The sequence below is a fragment of the Leopardus geoffroyi genome, chromosome B2 (genome assembly GCF_018350155.1).
Source record: "Leopardus geoffroyi isolate Oge1 chromosome B2, O.geoffroyi_Oge1_pat1.0, whole genome shotgun sequence".
Taxonomy (NCBI): domain Eukaryota; kingdom Metazoa; phylum Chordata; class Mammalia; order Carnivora; family Felidae; genus Leopardus; species Leopardus geoffroyi.
Window position 1 is genome coordinate 63,802,445 of NC_059332.1, and position 15,427 is coordinate 63,817,871.

Here is a 15,427-nt window from a genome sequence, read left to right on the forward strand (position 1 = left end):
ATAAATTATATTCAAAACCTATCCCTCAAATGGCCTGGGCTACGAGGCATCATTACAGATGGTCCCTTACTTATGATGGCTTGACTTACCACTTACAACTTTACTATGGTGAGAAAGTGGTAAGAATTCAGTAGAAAACAAACTTCAAATTTTGAAAAAATAATTTTTTTGGCAAAATGCAGTATACTGTCACAATACTGGGCAGTGGTAGTGAGCCACAGCTCCCAGTCAACCATAAACAACCAATCCACTTAGAATCATTCTGTTTTTCAATTTCAGTACAGTATTCAAGAAATTATATGACATATTCAACATTTTGGTATAAAATAGGCTTTGTGTTACATGGTTTTGCCCAACTGCAGGCTAATGTAGGTATTCTGAGCACATTTAAGGGAGGCTAGGCTAGGCTGTGTATGCTTTGTAAGTTAGATGTATTTCATACATTTTCAACTCAATATTTTTTAATTTTTTTTTTTTTTTTTTTTTTTTTTTTTTTTTTGAGAGAGAGAGAGCGCGCGCAAGTAGGGTTGGGGCAGAGAAAGGGAGACACACAATCCCAAGCAGGCCCTAGGCTCTGAGCTGTCAGCACAGAGCCCAACAAGGGACTCAAACCCACAAACAGCAAGATCATGACCTGAGCCCATGACCTGAGTCGAGGTCAGATGCTTAACTGACTGAGCCACCTAGGCACCCCAATTTTTTTTAAGTATTTATTTTCAAAGAGAGAGTGCACTACCAGTCGGGTAGGGGCAGAGAGAGGGGGAGAGAATTCCGAACAGGCTCTGTGTTGTTGGAGCAGAACCTGACAGAAGGCCTCGAACTCAGACACCACTGAGATCATGACCTGAGCTAAGATGGAGAGTGGGATGCTTAATCAACCGAGCCACCCAGGCACCCCCAACTCACAATATTCTCAATATATGATGGGTTTATAAGGTCATAACTCTGTCATAACTCAAGAAAGATCTGTATTCCCAAATAAGTGCACAAACCCTTTTCTTTTGAATTCATTTTTATTAAAACATACCTACAAAATTTACCATTTTAACCTTTTTATAACTACAGTGCCATTAAGTACGCTCATTGTTCTACACCCATCAACACTATTCATCCTCCAAATTCACTTTTAACACACACCACAGCCACAATTTCCTTTTTTTCATTAACTTTGCTTTAGTAACACAGCTACAAAAAATTCGCCTGGATTACATTCAGAAACTGGGATGAGAAAGTAAATCACAAGATTATCCTTCACGGGCTAACCAAATCATAGGCTTCTTTTAATGGAATTTCAAAGCTAAAGACTTCACTTCATCGCCCCCTCTCCCCGCCTTTGTGGGCATCAGTAACCTAGCAGTAACCATAGCAGCATCCACGATCTCTCCAAAAATGCAAGAAGTCCCTAAAAGCCAGCAGTTTTGAGCCAGCGTGGATTTCCTGCAGCTTCCTTTCCTACTGCGCAAGGGGAGTAGCGCAGGGACTAGGCTCTTTATCCAGGACGGCAGCCAAAAGGTCAGGAAGAGCGAATAAAAATCAACGTGAGAAATAGAGCTGAAGTCCTAGCACTCCCTCCTTTTGCGATCCTCCTATGCCCTCCTCTTCAGCATGAAACACAGACTCTCGCCTTGTTTCTTTAAACCCCTAGTCAAACACTTCTACAGGGGTTCGCGCATTTTATTGACGCAAAACTCCCGTTCTCGCGAGAGCTTGGGATAGCCGAATAGAGAGGATAAATCCCGAAATCTGTTGGCACTGGCGCTTGAGAGGCTTGGAACGCGGGGGGGGCGGGGGGGGCGGGGCTAAGTGTTTGCAAGGGGCGGGGCCTAGCCTCAGAGAGGGGAGGGACCAGGGAGGAACGGGGAGGCGAGAGAAGGCCGGGGGCGGGGCCGCAGGGCCGGAGACCTGTTGATCGCAGGTAGCGCTGGCTGGCCGGGAATCCCTCGAGACTGGGGCGACTGCGCATGCTCACTGGCCGTGGTGGGCCGGTAGCCGAGCGGCGGTGACGAACCGGCTCCTCCACTGCGGTGGTTGCGGTTGCTGCGATGGCGATGTGAGGGGGCCCGGGACGGGATGGTGCTGACCCGGGTAGGGCCGTCTTTTTCCAGCAGGACAACGAGTTCCTCCGTCCGACAGGCAGTGGAGGAGGCCGAACCCGGCGAAAGGTAAGCCTCTGTCTTCACCGTCTCCCCGGGTTCCCTACACCCAGGACCCCTCCCTCCCTCCCTCTTTCCCACGGGCCCGGCAGGAAGCGGCCTCCTTCTCCTTGTCCCCGCTCGCCCGCTGCGGCCCCTCGTCCGGCGGCTGCCGGTCGGAGCCCAGCCCTGGGCCTGCTGAAGGTCGGTGGGGACGGCTGTGCAGAGTGCCCTCCGGGTGGCGAGGAGCCACGGCGCTCACCGAGTGCTCCCTGCCGCCCCTGCCCCTGCGGCATGTTCTTCGGCCGGCTCTTCCTGAACCTCACTCCAGTTCCCAGACCTCGCCTGCCCTTCGCCGTCTGCTCCATCCTCGCCGCTCTGTCCTCCCTTTACCCCTCTTTCGTAGTTCTGCTCTTTCATCCCCTCCTCCCACGTGCCCTTTCGCTCGGCTGGTCTCTCCGTTGAGGCAGTGTATCCTTTTGCTCCCCTCGATTGCTTCCATCTCGCTGTGCATCCCTAGTCTGGCTCTTCTTCCTGACTCTCCTTACCCTCACCGACCAAGTTTGCCTCTGTGATTTCTTCCTTGGCTCTCTTCTCATTTTTCTCCTGTCGGCACATCTTCGTTCTCTTTTGTGAGTTTACGATTGTGTGTTTGCTTTAATGTCGTTTTGCGCTGGAGTTCCTTCGGTGCCCCACCTTACCTTCACAGGCCCTGACTCCCATAATCTTTAGCTCTTTTTGGTACCCTGTTTCATCGGTTTCCGTCTGATGGCTCGCGTCCTCCCGTCCTTTTCCTTTATTCCTTTATTTCTGTTATCTAATCTTGGGTGTTTCTCTCTCTCTCTCTCTCTCTCTCAAACTGCTTTTGGTGTTTTGAGGTTTTGTTTTGTTTTTGTTTTTTGCTTTTTCATAGCCTCTTCAGTCTGTTTTACTTTTCATTATATCTCTGAAGAGTTGTCTCTTGTGCTTTCTACCTAAGCTAGGTATCCTCCTAGTATTCTTAATTCAGCTTCCAATTTAATAAAATCTCTTTTATCTCTTTTCTTCCCTCACTGGGAATATCATCAAAAGAGTGACAGTAGCAATAAACCTCTTATATTTACTGATTGAACCTTTAATTTCTAAGAATTACGTTTATATGTCAGAAGAAGTAAGTTGAATATAGACTTGATGAAAGTATAAAGGGTTAAGATTTGTTAAAGGCTGATCTACAAACATAAGGTTAAAATTTGGAAATTTTGTTGCCCTTCAGTAAATACAGTTGTCCAAGAGCTGACCTTAAATGAAATTTGACAAATTTTATTTTAGAGAATTCGTTAATTTGCTATTTTATATATTTACTATTGCAACTGATTGCATCATTTTCTTGAGGGTCTCTGTTCTCTTTAATAAATGCATATAATTTCTACCAATTTAAGAATAGGTATAATGTGCCTACTGAATGAAAAATATGTGAGAATAGAAGTATTAAATTTTTGAATTGGGCAAAAGACCTTTCTAACCAGTGTTGGAGCCCCCACCGTTTAATTTACATAAAACCGCTCTGTTTAAATAATGGTGTAGTATTTTATTTTGAAGGCATCTGCTGAAGCAGTTACTTTCAGTGAAGTTTGCCTTTATTCTAGGGTTGAAGATCAACTGGATTATGTATTTCATTCTGGAATCTCAAAGCAGTCCACAAACAGTAAATTCTTCCTTACATTGTCTATGTCAGGTAGGACTTAAATTTTTCTGTTTCTGTTGTACAGAAGGGAGACACCAAGGCAAAAAAGTGTAGTTTCTTATTCAAAGTGATACTAGAAATAAAAGTGGAGGGAAATACAATTTAGGATCCAGTGTCATTAAGCCACACCTCTGTTGGAAGAACCAGCAATTATTGTGTGTGGTAAGAGGTGATGAACTCCTCAACTTTTAAGACTTTTTTAAAGTGATTTTTCCAATGCAAATAGAGATAACTGCTGCTTCTGAAGGAAGCTTTCCATCTTTCATAGACAAATCTTTTTTATTTTTAGGTAGCAATTCATGAAAAAAGTAAATGCCTACAAATTCTTGTTGGTTTTTTTTTTTTTTTTTTTTTTTTTTAGTGTGTTGATTCTGTGCTCTTAGAAATTAAAAAAAAAAATTATGGTGGACAACAGGCACAGGACTTGAAGTCAGAAGATCTAAACTAGGGGCATCTGGTGGCTCAGTCGGTTAAGTGCCTAACTTCGGCTCCGGTCATGATTTCACAGTTCATGAGTTCCAGCCCCAGGTCGGGCTCTGTGCTGACAGCTCAGAGCCTGGAGCATGTTTCAGATTCGGTGTCTCCCTCTCTCTGTCTGTCCCCCAGTCGTGTGCTTGCTCACTCTCTTTCTCTCTCTCTCTGTCTCTCTCAAAAGTAAATAAACATTAAGAAGATCTAAACTATTATGATGACTCATGACATTAATTTGTAGAAGCCACTTAACCTCTATAGGTAGGTGTTTCTACCTGTAATAAGTGGGTAAAAAAGGTGGCCACTCAGTGATCTTTCAGTGGCAAAGAAAGCCTTATTTAAAGATACTTAGGGCCACCACAGGCAAAACTTGGTATATAAATACTTTATTTCCATCTCTTTTAGACTGTGTAAGAGAATAATTGAATGCTTAAATTCCAGATCAAACTGGAACTTCAATTTTTTAATTTAATTTTAGACTTCTGTGAAAAATCTAGTAGAGTGCTGGTGAACTATATACTAGCTTATACTAATGTTCGTATTACAATGAAACAGGTACTGTTGCATTCAGTATATAGAATTAAAATGCCCTTTGTCAGGATTTGACACTGAAAAATGTAGGAGTTATTCATGTAACTTTGGTTACCTACATAATTTTCTGTTGTCTTATATTTTAGTTTTGTTTATTGTAAAAATACACCCTTGACAGTGGGGGTTGTTTAGGAATTAGAAAGGGCAAGAATTTCCTTCACTTTGATTCTGGGAATTGAGGAAAAACTGCTTAAAAGTGAATGTTGTGGTATGTATCTGTGTGTATTTAAGTGAATGGCTAGAGGTGGGTGCACATAGATTTGAAATGAGGAATGTGGTTTTTTTTTAAATTTTTTAATGTCTTTATTTTTGAGAGAGAGAAAAAGACACACAAAGCATGAGTGGGGGAGGGATAGAGAGAGAGGGAGACACAGAATAGGAAGCAGGCTCTAGGCTCTGAGCTGTCAGCACAGAGCCTGATGCAGGGCTCGAACTCACGAACTGTGAGGTCATGACCTGAGCCGAAGTTGGATACTTAACCGACTGAGCCACCCAGGCACCTCGAGGAATGTGTTTTTTATTTTTCTTTTCCTTGAGTTGTTTGTCAAGAAGAAAATCTGGAAATGAATAAGAATAAGCAGAATGGTGATACAAAAATAAAAGCTTAATGAACTCAATGATTTTTTAGAAAAGTTACAAAGCACTGGTTGTTAGGTCTAGATTTTTCAGAAGGAAGAGTGAAACAGCTCCATAATGGGTTTCACCATTTTATTTTTAAAGATAAGCATTTTTTAATAAGTGCATACTTAGTTATCAGTAATGTGCTAAATTTAATAAAAATTAGCCTCTTTTTTCTTAACAGGAATATAGAGGTGCCAGGCATATTATCCCAGATTATACCAGGTCTCCTGCTTGAATAACGCCTTCTTATTTTGATGAAATAATCCTTATGCACTATCTCTCAACCAAAACAATATCCTGAGAAAATATAGCATATTTCCTTTTATGGGATTAAGTCTCTTTACACCATCCATAATACAGAAAGTATTTCTACATTATATTATCAATATAGAAGTCTATAATTAATAGTATTTTGGAACATTTCTGTCAAGTTTTATGAAATGTCCTTTTGCTACAGTTCTTAATATAATAAAAAATAGAAGTATTCCTTTTTGAAATCCCCTTGAAGTTGTCTTATGGGATGCAGCTGCTTCATTCAATATTGTTTTTAGGTCATTGGTATCTCTGACATCTGCTGCTTGATGTCTTCAAGTTGCCAGTAAGTCATGGCCTGCAACTGGAAGTACTGCTCACTGTAAATGTCTAAACAGCAAGGTCAGGGCTTATTGACAGTCACAGTTTCAGACCTTAGAAGCCTATATTTCCTTTGCCATCACCTTTGTCTTCTGGAATTGAGGACCCCATATGTTAAAACCACCCTCATTTGTCCTCAGGCTTACTGAAAATTCATTCTTTTCCTCAGGAGGGTAAGATTAGAGTATAGGTGTCACTAGTCCTCTATAAAATTAGTAATTTTTTTTCAAAGTATGATAATTATATAATATAATGCTTGCCAAGGGCCCCAGTTTTGTAGAAGAGTTCTGAAATAGCCCTCCAGTTAGGGGGAACCAAAGAAATGTCTTTAGGGAGTGAAATCAGTAGAAAAAATTGTTGAATAGAGAGTTGTAATATTCACGTTTCCTTATTTTTTCCCCTGGTTTTTCTCAACACCTAAGATCTTAGTGGAAGCCAACTCTTTTCCCTTTAAGGTCTGATGGCCTGTAAATGACAATATATATTTTTAAGTTTATTTATTTTGAGAGAGAGAGAGTGCAAGCACAAGCAGGGGAGGGGTAGAGAGAGAGGGAGAGAGGGAATCCCAAGCAGGCTGTACGCAGTCAGAGCAGAGCCCGACATGGGGCTCTATCTCACAAACTGCAAGATCATACCTAAGCTGAAACCAAGAGCCGATCGCTTAACCTACTGAGCCACCTAGGCACCTCCTAAATCACAATATTTTTAAACCACGAAATTGAAACTGGTAATAAAAACCTATTTAGTTGAGTTACATTGTTTCTCTAAATGAAGTCTTATTTTAAAAATTGAGATAAGGGGCACCTAATCAGTTAAGCATCTGACTCTAGATCTCAGCACAAGTCTTGATCTCAGGGTCATGAATTCAAGTCCCGCATTTTGGACTATGTGCTGGACATGAAGCCTACTTAAAAAAAATTAACATATTGAGATGTAAGGAATTGTTGAATCACTTTATTGTACACCTAAAGCTGATATAATACTGTATTTTAACTATACTGGAATTAAAATAAAAACCTAATAAAAAAAGGAAAAAAAGTTGACATAAAATAAAATCATAGTATCAGCTATTTATTGAGCACCATGTACCAAGTACCATGCTTATGGCTTTCTGTGTGTGTGTGTGTGTATAAAATCTTTTTAATTCTTACCTTTTGACCTAGAAGTTACAAATATTTCCCCATTTGAGAAAAGTAAGATTTAGTAAGTCTGGATTAGAATCCACATCTCTCTGACATCAAAGTTACTGCTAGACTAAAGAAAGCAAGAAAGCATAGACTTTTATGAAAGCATTGTTTGTTTCTTAGAATATTTTTCAAAGAGGGGTTCCTGGGTGGCTCAGTAGGTTAAGCATCCAACTTCAGCTCAGGTCATGATCTCACCATTCATGAATTTGAGCCCTGTGTCAGGCTCTGTGCTAGGAGCCTGGAGGTTGCTTTGGATTCGGTGTCTCCCTGTCTCTCTTCCCCTCCTCCATTCACACTCTGTCTCTCTCTCAAAATAAATAAATATTTAAAAAAATTTTTCTAATTGTTTTTTATAGTTATTCATTTTTGAGAGACAGAGAGAGCACATGTGGGGGAGAAACAGAGAGGGAGGCACAGAATCTGAAGCAGGCTCCAGGCTCTGAGCTGTCGGCACAGAACCCAATGTGGGACTTGAACTCATGGACCGTGAGATCATGACCTAAGCCAAAGTCAAACACTTAACTGACTGAACCACCCAGGCGTCCCCAAAATTTTTTTAAAAAAATAATATTTTTCGAAGAGAGCATTATACTTATTTTTGTTCTGGTTCTGAGCTTTGTTGTCTGTTGAGATAACCAATATGATGAAATATTTTAAGGGATACTGGGCAGCTCCCTGAACGAGGTAGTAGATAATGGCTGTGGTTCTTTGTGAATTTCTCTTCATGTTAAAAGAGGTAACTAGTGGGGCACCTGGGTGGTGCAGTCGGTTAAGCGTCCGACTTCAGCCAGGTCACGATCTCGCGGTCCGTGAGTTCGAGCCCCGCGTCAGGCTCTGGGCTGATGGCTCAGAGCCTGGAGCCTGTTTCCGATTCTGTGTCTCCCTCTCTCTCTGCCCCTCCCCCGTTCATGCTCTGTCTCTCTCTGTCCCCAAAATAAATAAACGTTGAAAAAAAAAAAAAAAGAGGTAACTAGTTTTTGGTCATTTGGGCTATTCTTGTTTTTTTTTAAGTAGATAATAACATACTACATTCAAAAGAATTCTGTATTAAGTTACTGGCAGATTTGTTTTATGTCATTGATGTGTCCCTGAAAAGTTTATGTGAGCTGGGTTTAATAAATTAAATCTGTTTTCTCATTGTTGATATAATGTCAGAGGTAGCTTTCATTAAGTGTCCCATAATGAGCAATAGAAGTTATTTGTCTGTTTATGTCATTCTCATTTAGTAAGTCAACCATGGGAATACTCTCAGAAGTTACCAACATTCTTTCAGTGTTTAAAAAAAATTCTTTGTATGGATTTTCTATCACATTAATACAGTTATCCAAAGTGAAGAATGTTTTTTTTTTAATGCTTATTTATTTATTTTGATTGAGAGAGAGAGTATGTGCATGAGCTGGGGGAGGGGCAGAAAGAGAGAGAGAGAGAAAGAGAATCCTAGTGCCTGACATGGGGCTCAGTCTCACGAATGGTGATCATGACCTGAGCTGAAATTTAGACTCAGATACTTAACCTACTAAGCCACCCACGCACCGCCAAAGTGAACAGTATTTTGTTTTGAGAATGCTTTCTTCTTAATCTAAGTGCCAGTTCTAAGATTAGTAATCATGTATTTCTCTTTTATTAGATAATAACTGTTCAAAACCAAATTTTAAAGAAATTAGAAGATAACAGTGCCTTTACAACTTCAGATTTTGTGTTTCTAGGTGTGGGATGTGAGACATTTGAAGATTTCATAATTAGAGAAAAATGCTAATTACATGGAAAATTAAATGTGGTTAATTTATCAAGGATTATTTTTTTCATTAATGCTGCATTCTGATTTCAGTTTTTCTTTTAGTGGGGGCATATTTATCTCATGACTTGACGATTATTCAACCTATTTCCAAAACAGGTCAGGTGTGGACTTTACAATTATGTAAGTTTAAATTTAGGCCATGTAGTTTGGCACATTTGAAGGTTTTGTCGTTTTTCCATTATTTCTTAACTGTAATCTTGGATAAGTTATATACACGTTTTGCTCTTTAGTTCCCTTACCTGTAAAGTGGAGTAATGATAGCTCTTTTCAGATTTTTATGAGAATTAAATGAAATCACATAGTTAAAGTTACTGGTATAATAGTAGGTACTCCAAAAAGTTCTGAATGTTTGTATTTGGTTTCAATTTGATAGTGCTGTTGGGTTTATATCTGATGTCAGTAGAGAAACATACAGCTATTTCAAATATACTTTGTCTATCAAGCTGTTCTCATTATTTTCCCTTTGGAAGGTCTCCTCTTCCCCTGTCTCTAAAAGAGAAGAATTTAGTACTCTTTTCTCTTCTTAAATATTTCTGTAATTTGGGCAGTATAGCATATGGCTGACTCTCAGGAATTCATTGTGATGAGTAATCACTAGCAGCAGAAGTTTCTAGACCAGTGATCTTCCTTAATTTACATCTTCCTTAGTAGATAAGCTCATCTTCACTGTGAATCAGTTTTTGAAATGAGAGATGTTACTGATGAAAGTGTGTTGTGCATGTGAAATATTGTGAAGGCAAAAAGAGAGTTAAAAGCCATCTGAATGGTATGAACTTCAGAGTCAGGCAAGTGACAGGTGGCTTGGCGATTTTAGAGCAGGATATAATACAGTGACTTAGCATGTTTAGCCCCTGCAAGAGGGAGCTTACAAAGCTGAGCAGGGTGTCAGGGCTTCAGCCAAACAGAAAGAGAACTAAATGTAAATCAAGAAATAACATATTCAGATGTTTAGATATTTAGACTGATATTTAGACTGAACCAACCAATGTAGACTTAACCAATTTAGGTGGCCAGAATTATACCACATGGCAGGGTTAGGGATGCACGACTAATCCAGATATCACTGGTTGATTGTTCTCAGTTTGCTGCTGTGTAGTCTGACTTGGTCAGGATTAGCTCAAAGACTGTAGGGGCCTGAGCCTATGTAGATTGGAGTTCTACAAGGCTCTAGGTGAGTGGGATTTAGAAAAGGTGGCAGCTCAGCACACTCCCACGCCCAAAGTACACATCTTCAGACTTTTCTCAGTTTGCTGTAGCACTTGACTGTTATAAGAGTACTTTTTTCACAAAGTTAGGAGAACAGCATTTTGAAGCCTTCTGAAGGTGCTCCTATTTTGAGCTTCCTGCTTATTCATTAGGAGAAGGCCCAAGAAAATGAATCCAAAGCTGACTAGCTAGTAACAAATGGATTGAGTTAACCTCCTTCTTTGTTCCCATCATATTCGTATTTAACATATTTGAATTGAACTGTACATATTAGATGCTTTCCTCTGTTGGTCCCAGATCCCAAATGTCAGTCTCAGGCCCCACATCTCTCTCAAAGTGTAAACCCCTCATCTATTTGGGCTTGAATGTGTTGTTCCTTCATTTGGTATCAGTTCCTATATGTCTGTCATATTTGGAGTTTCTCGCTATATTGAATATGAACATTTAAAGATGTGTTTATTTTTTGTACAATATGGCCCCTAAATGCAAGGTTACTGTGTTTAGTGTTCAGCTGAAGAAACAGTGAATTTTTTCCTAAAGCTGGAAAGCAAAGTGAAACGTGTTTTACTCACTGGTAAATGGTATATTGATTGTCAACGTGGAGCCTTTCTAGGGGAATTTTAAGAGTAAGTTGGCCCATAAGTGATTTTTGCCTTACGTTGTGTCTTTAGTATCTTCTACATAAGATTAGGCATCATTATTCAGCCGGTCATCGCTGAACCCATTTGTGCCATGGCTGCTAACTTGGGGATAGAATCTAGAAGCTGGAGTTGTTGGCTCTGTAATTGATAGAAGTGATTCCTTTATTCCTTGCGTTGGCAAAGGGAGTGTCTCAGAGTTCTAATTTTTCAACTCCTTTACTCTCTTCCTTAGGAGAAAGAACATCCATCTTTAGGGCATATATTTTGGGTCTGCAGTTTGAGTCAAGGCTGTTAGTTTTTTTATTTCTGTGAGAAGATCTGGTCATCCCTTGTGGTCTCCAGTTCATCTTAAGGAACCTCTAAGCTGTGCCTCTTAGTTTCAGATATTTCCACATCCTTATAGACTTCTGATAACACTTATGAATTCAGACTGTGTTCAAAATGGTTAGTGGTTAGCTTTTGCTTTAGGATTAGTATAGATGATGTATGAGCATCTCCCACATTTTTCTAGATATCCATATCTGGACTCCCTTTGTGGATATTGGAGGTCTCTCAGCTGATCTGATGGGAGTGAACATCTCTATAGTCTTAGAAAATATGCATGGTTTTTATGCACCTAGTGCTATTTCTGGGGCAGTTACTACACATTCCATCAGTTAAAGAGATGGCTTGGTATTCCTAGACTAACATATTCAATAGACCTTTGTATGTGTAATTTAAAACTTTCTAGTAGCTACATTTTAAAAAATAAAATAAGCTGGGAAAATTAATTTTTATAATATATTTTATTTAACCCAACATATCTAAAATATTATTTCAAGATGTGATAAATATATAAACATATTAATGAGATATTTATGTTCTTTTTCTGTACTAAGTCTTTGAAGTCTAGTGTGTACTTTATGCTTAGAGCATATCTCAATTAGTGTACTACATTTTTAACAGTTAAAATAGAACATAGTCCTATCAAAATGATAAAGTTATGTTCAGTGGAAAAATTTATACTGTGTTAGTGTTTGGATTAAAATTTAAATTACTAAAAAAAGTAAATAAAATTTAAATTACTTTAAAATTAAAAATTCAGTTCTTCGGTCACCATAGTCACATTTTAATTGTTCAATAGCCAGGTGTGTCTAGGGGCCACTGTGTTGGACAGAGCAGCTCTAGAGGGCCAAGAACTTCTCTTGCAGGTTAACAGGTGACTTTGTTTCTTTGGAAGTAAGCTATATTTTCCTGAGGTATTATAAGGTAATTGTCAGATTGTTCTCCCTGTCAGTATAAGAGCCTTTCAGTATAAATTTCCCATTTAGTATCAGAGTCAGTTTCTGTTTGAGGTCCCCAGTACCTTCTTTGGATTGGAGTTTGTAGTTTAGTCAGCTAAATTCTCTTAGGGACCTAGGTAATGGCCCAGGAAGGAATCCTACTTCAACAGAACTCTCAAATTATTCTGTTTAGCTACTTTGCCAGGTCCAGGAAACAGAAAGAACAATTTAGTCTCACGTAAATCAGCTTATCCCCGTAGCTCCAAATGCTCAGATTAAAGTGACAGATTCTAAGCCAGCAAGCCGACTGTGGAGCAGAGTTCCCAGACATCATCTGGGTAGAAGGAAAGATGTTCTTTCTTCACCTTCTTTCATTCTTAAGAGAGGACAGACCAGGATTTTTCTGTTTCATGAAAGATCCTTTTCCTGAGGAGCAGAATGCCTAAGAATCTGTGTTAGTGAGAGATTGCAAACTTTAAATGCATTTGCCCTGTAGATGAATTTGATTTGAACTACATAGGTATTGTTTGTTTTTGTTTATTTTTTAGCTGTTTGGCAACATCTGAAGTTTAGTAGATTTCATCTTTAGAAGAAAAATTTTTCCAGTTTCTCCTTGAAAACTTAGAACTGCTGACATAGGTATAGCCATCTTGTGGGCCAGCAAGAATTGGCTATACCTATGTGGCAGTTGCTCCCTGTAATGGGAAAAGGGAAGTTTATGAGTTTATGAGAAGAGAATCACACAGATCCCCTTTGACTGTGAGAGTCCTCTGAGTTTTTCTTGTCCTTCTCTTTTTGCCTATTCTCCTTTTCCTTTAGTCCTTCTTTGAAATTTTTCTTCTACCAATACTTAAGCATAAAAATAATTGTTTACTCCTTTTTTGAGGGGGAATGAAAATCAGATTTATCAGCATCACTCTGTCTATACCTGTACATGTATTATATATTTCTACTTAGAGAATAATCAATAAAAAGACATGGATTTGAGAAAAATGAGACAGTAACAATAGAACAAAAAACAGCAGAATACGAGAGGAAGAGTGAAAGAAGTTACAAACAGACCTAGAACATATGCTAGTAAAGGAATTTTATCATAAAAGTTTATTCATGCATGTCTCTTATTTTCCTTATATCAGTGTAATAATTCCTTTCTTCAAGTTGGTTGGGTTTAAATAGAAAAATAGTTACATTTAATATTTATGGAAGAGTCCATGTTAATTCATTAAATCTTTGTTAAATATTAAATTCAGTGCCTACTGGGTGTCAGGCAGTGGGGAGACAGCTGTGAACAGAGTAGTCAGAAATCCTGCCTTTAGGGGTGTCTGGGTGGCTTAGGGACACCTGGGTAGCTCGGTCAGTAAAGCGTCCAACTTTGGTTCAGGTCATGATCTCGTGGTTCATGAGTTTGGGCCCTGCATTGAGCTCTCTGCTGTCAGCGTGGAGCCAGCTTCAGATTCTCTGTCCCCTCTCTCTCTGCCTCTCCCCTAGTGGCAGGTGCTCTCTCTCTCTCTGCCTTTTTCTCTCTCAAAAAAAAAAAAAGATTAAAAAAAAAAAAAAAGAAGAATTCCTGCCATTATAAAGCTTACATGTTAGTGGGGAAAAATAATAAAAACTAATAAATTAAAGCCTTTCATTTGTTAGATGGAGATAAGTTTGAGGGAAAACAAAAAAACATAAGGGAGGAAAAAGGATGTACCAGGAGAGTTACTATTTATTTTATTTTTTTTGAGAGTTACTATTTTAGATAGTGTGCCCAGGAAAGGGCTATTTGAGTTCAAGACTGGAAAGAGGTGGAAGAGTGATTCATTAAAATATTGGGAGGGAAGAGTGTTCCAGAGAACAAATGGAAATGTCCTGGAGTAGGAATATATTTGGTGTGTTTGAGGAATAGCAAGGAAACTAGTGGGCGGAGTGATAGGAGATAAGGTCAGAGAAGTTATAGAAGATACAGATTATATGAAGCCAACATATAGGCTGTCGTAAGGGAATTTTACTGAGTATTGTGGGAAACCACTGAAGGTTTGGAAGAGAGGAAAGAGATATAATTTAGGTTATTTTCAAATAATATATATTATTATATAACATTAAAATATACTACAAATTATGTATAACTGTATAGTATTAAATATACATGTTATGCAGTATATAAAGGATCATCTGGCTGCTTCTTTTGCAAATAGCTTGCAGTGGGTGGCATATTAGAGTATAGGTTAGTTGTTGTTGCTGTAACAAAGAGTTATAAGACATAAAAGGCTGAGCAGTCTAGATAGGTAGGACATCTGTGCTCTGTGAAGCTATTCAGGAGTCCAGAATCTTTCCATCTTTTTGTTTTACCATTCTTTGGGGTTTTGTCCTGATTTGCATGGTCAAAACTAGATCACTATCAAGAAGATGCTCCCCCTTTGAAAAAGGGAAACAATTGCATCAAGAAGAATAAAATACCTAGGAATAAATTTAACCGAGGAGGTGAAAGACCTGTACTCTGAAAACTGTTAAGACATTGAAGAAAGAAATTGAAGATGACATAAATGGAAAGATATATCATGCTTATAGATTAGAAAAATTAATATTGTTAAAATGTCCATAGTACCTAAAGCAATCTACAGACTCAGTTCAATCCCTGTCAAAATACCATTGACATTTTTCACAGAACTAGAACAAATAATCCTAAAATTTGTATGGAACAACAAAAGACCTTAAATATCAAAGCAGTCTTGAGAAGAAAAAACAAAGCTGGAGGTATCGCTCCCTGATTTCAAATTATACTACAAAGCTATAGTAATCAAAACAATATGGTACTAGCACAAAAACAGACATATAGATCTATGTAACAGAGTAGAGAGCCCAGAAATAAACCCAGCTTATAGGGTCAGTTAATCTGTGACAGGAGGCAGAAATACTATGGGGAAAAGACAATCTATTCAATAAATGGTGCTAAGAAAACTGGACAGAAACATGCAAAATAATGAAACTGGACCATTTTTTTATACCAGATTAAAAAAAAATCCAAAAGGATTAAAGACTTAAATGTAAAACCTACATCCAAAAAACTTCTAAAAGAAAACATAGGCAGTAAGCTTTTTGGCATTGAGCTAAACAGTATATATATATGTCTCCTCAGGCAATGGCAACAACAGGAAAAATAAACAAATGAGATTATAT

The 15,427-nt window shown here is 38.7% G+C and overlaps 1 protein-coding gene across 16 annotated transcripts in view; it reads left to right on the top strand.

Annotated features, from left to right (window-relative positions):
- The first annotated feature begins 1,842 nt into the window (after positions 1 to 1,842).
- FAM135A (family with sequence similarity 135 member A) overlaps positions 1,843 to 15,427 on the top strand; it is a 121,640-nt gene continuing 108,055 nt past the window's right edge. For 4 of the 16 annotated variants that reach the window (XM_045498690.1, XM_045498696.1, XM_045498691.1 and 1 more), the window contains exons 1-2: positions 1,883 to 2,162; positions 3,758 to 3,846. The gene's annotated coding sequence lies outside the window, so the exon portion shown is untranslated. Of the gene's footprint in view, positions 2,163 to 3,757; positions 3,847 to 15,427 lie in introns of all 16 variants that reach the window. The other 12 variants (XM_045498685.1, XM_045498683.1, XM_045498686.1 and 9 more) reach the window with 7 other exon arrangements.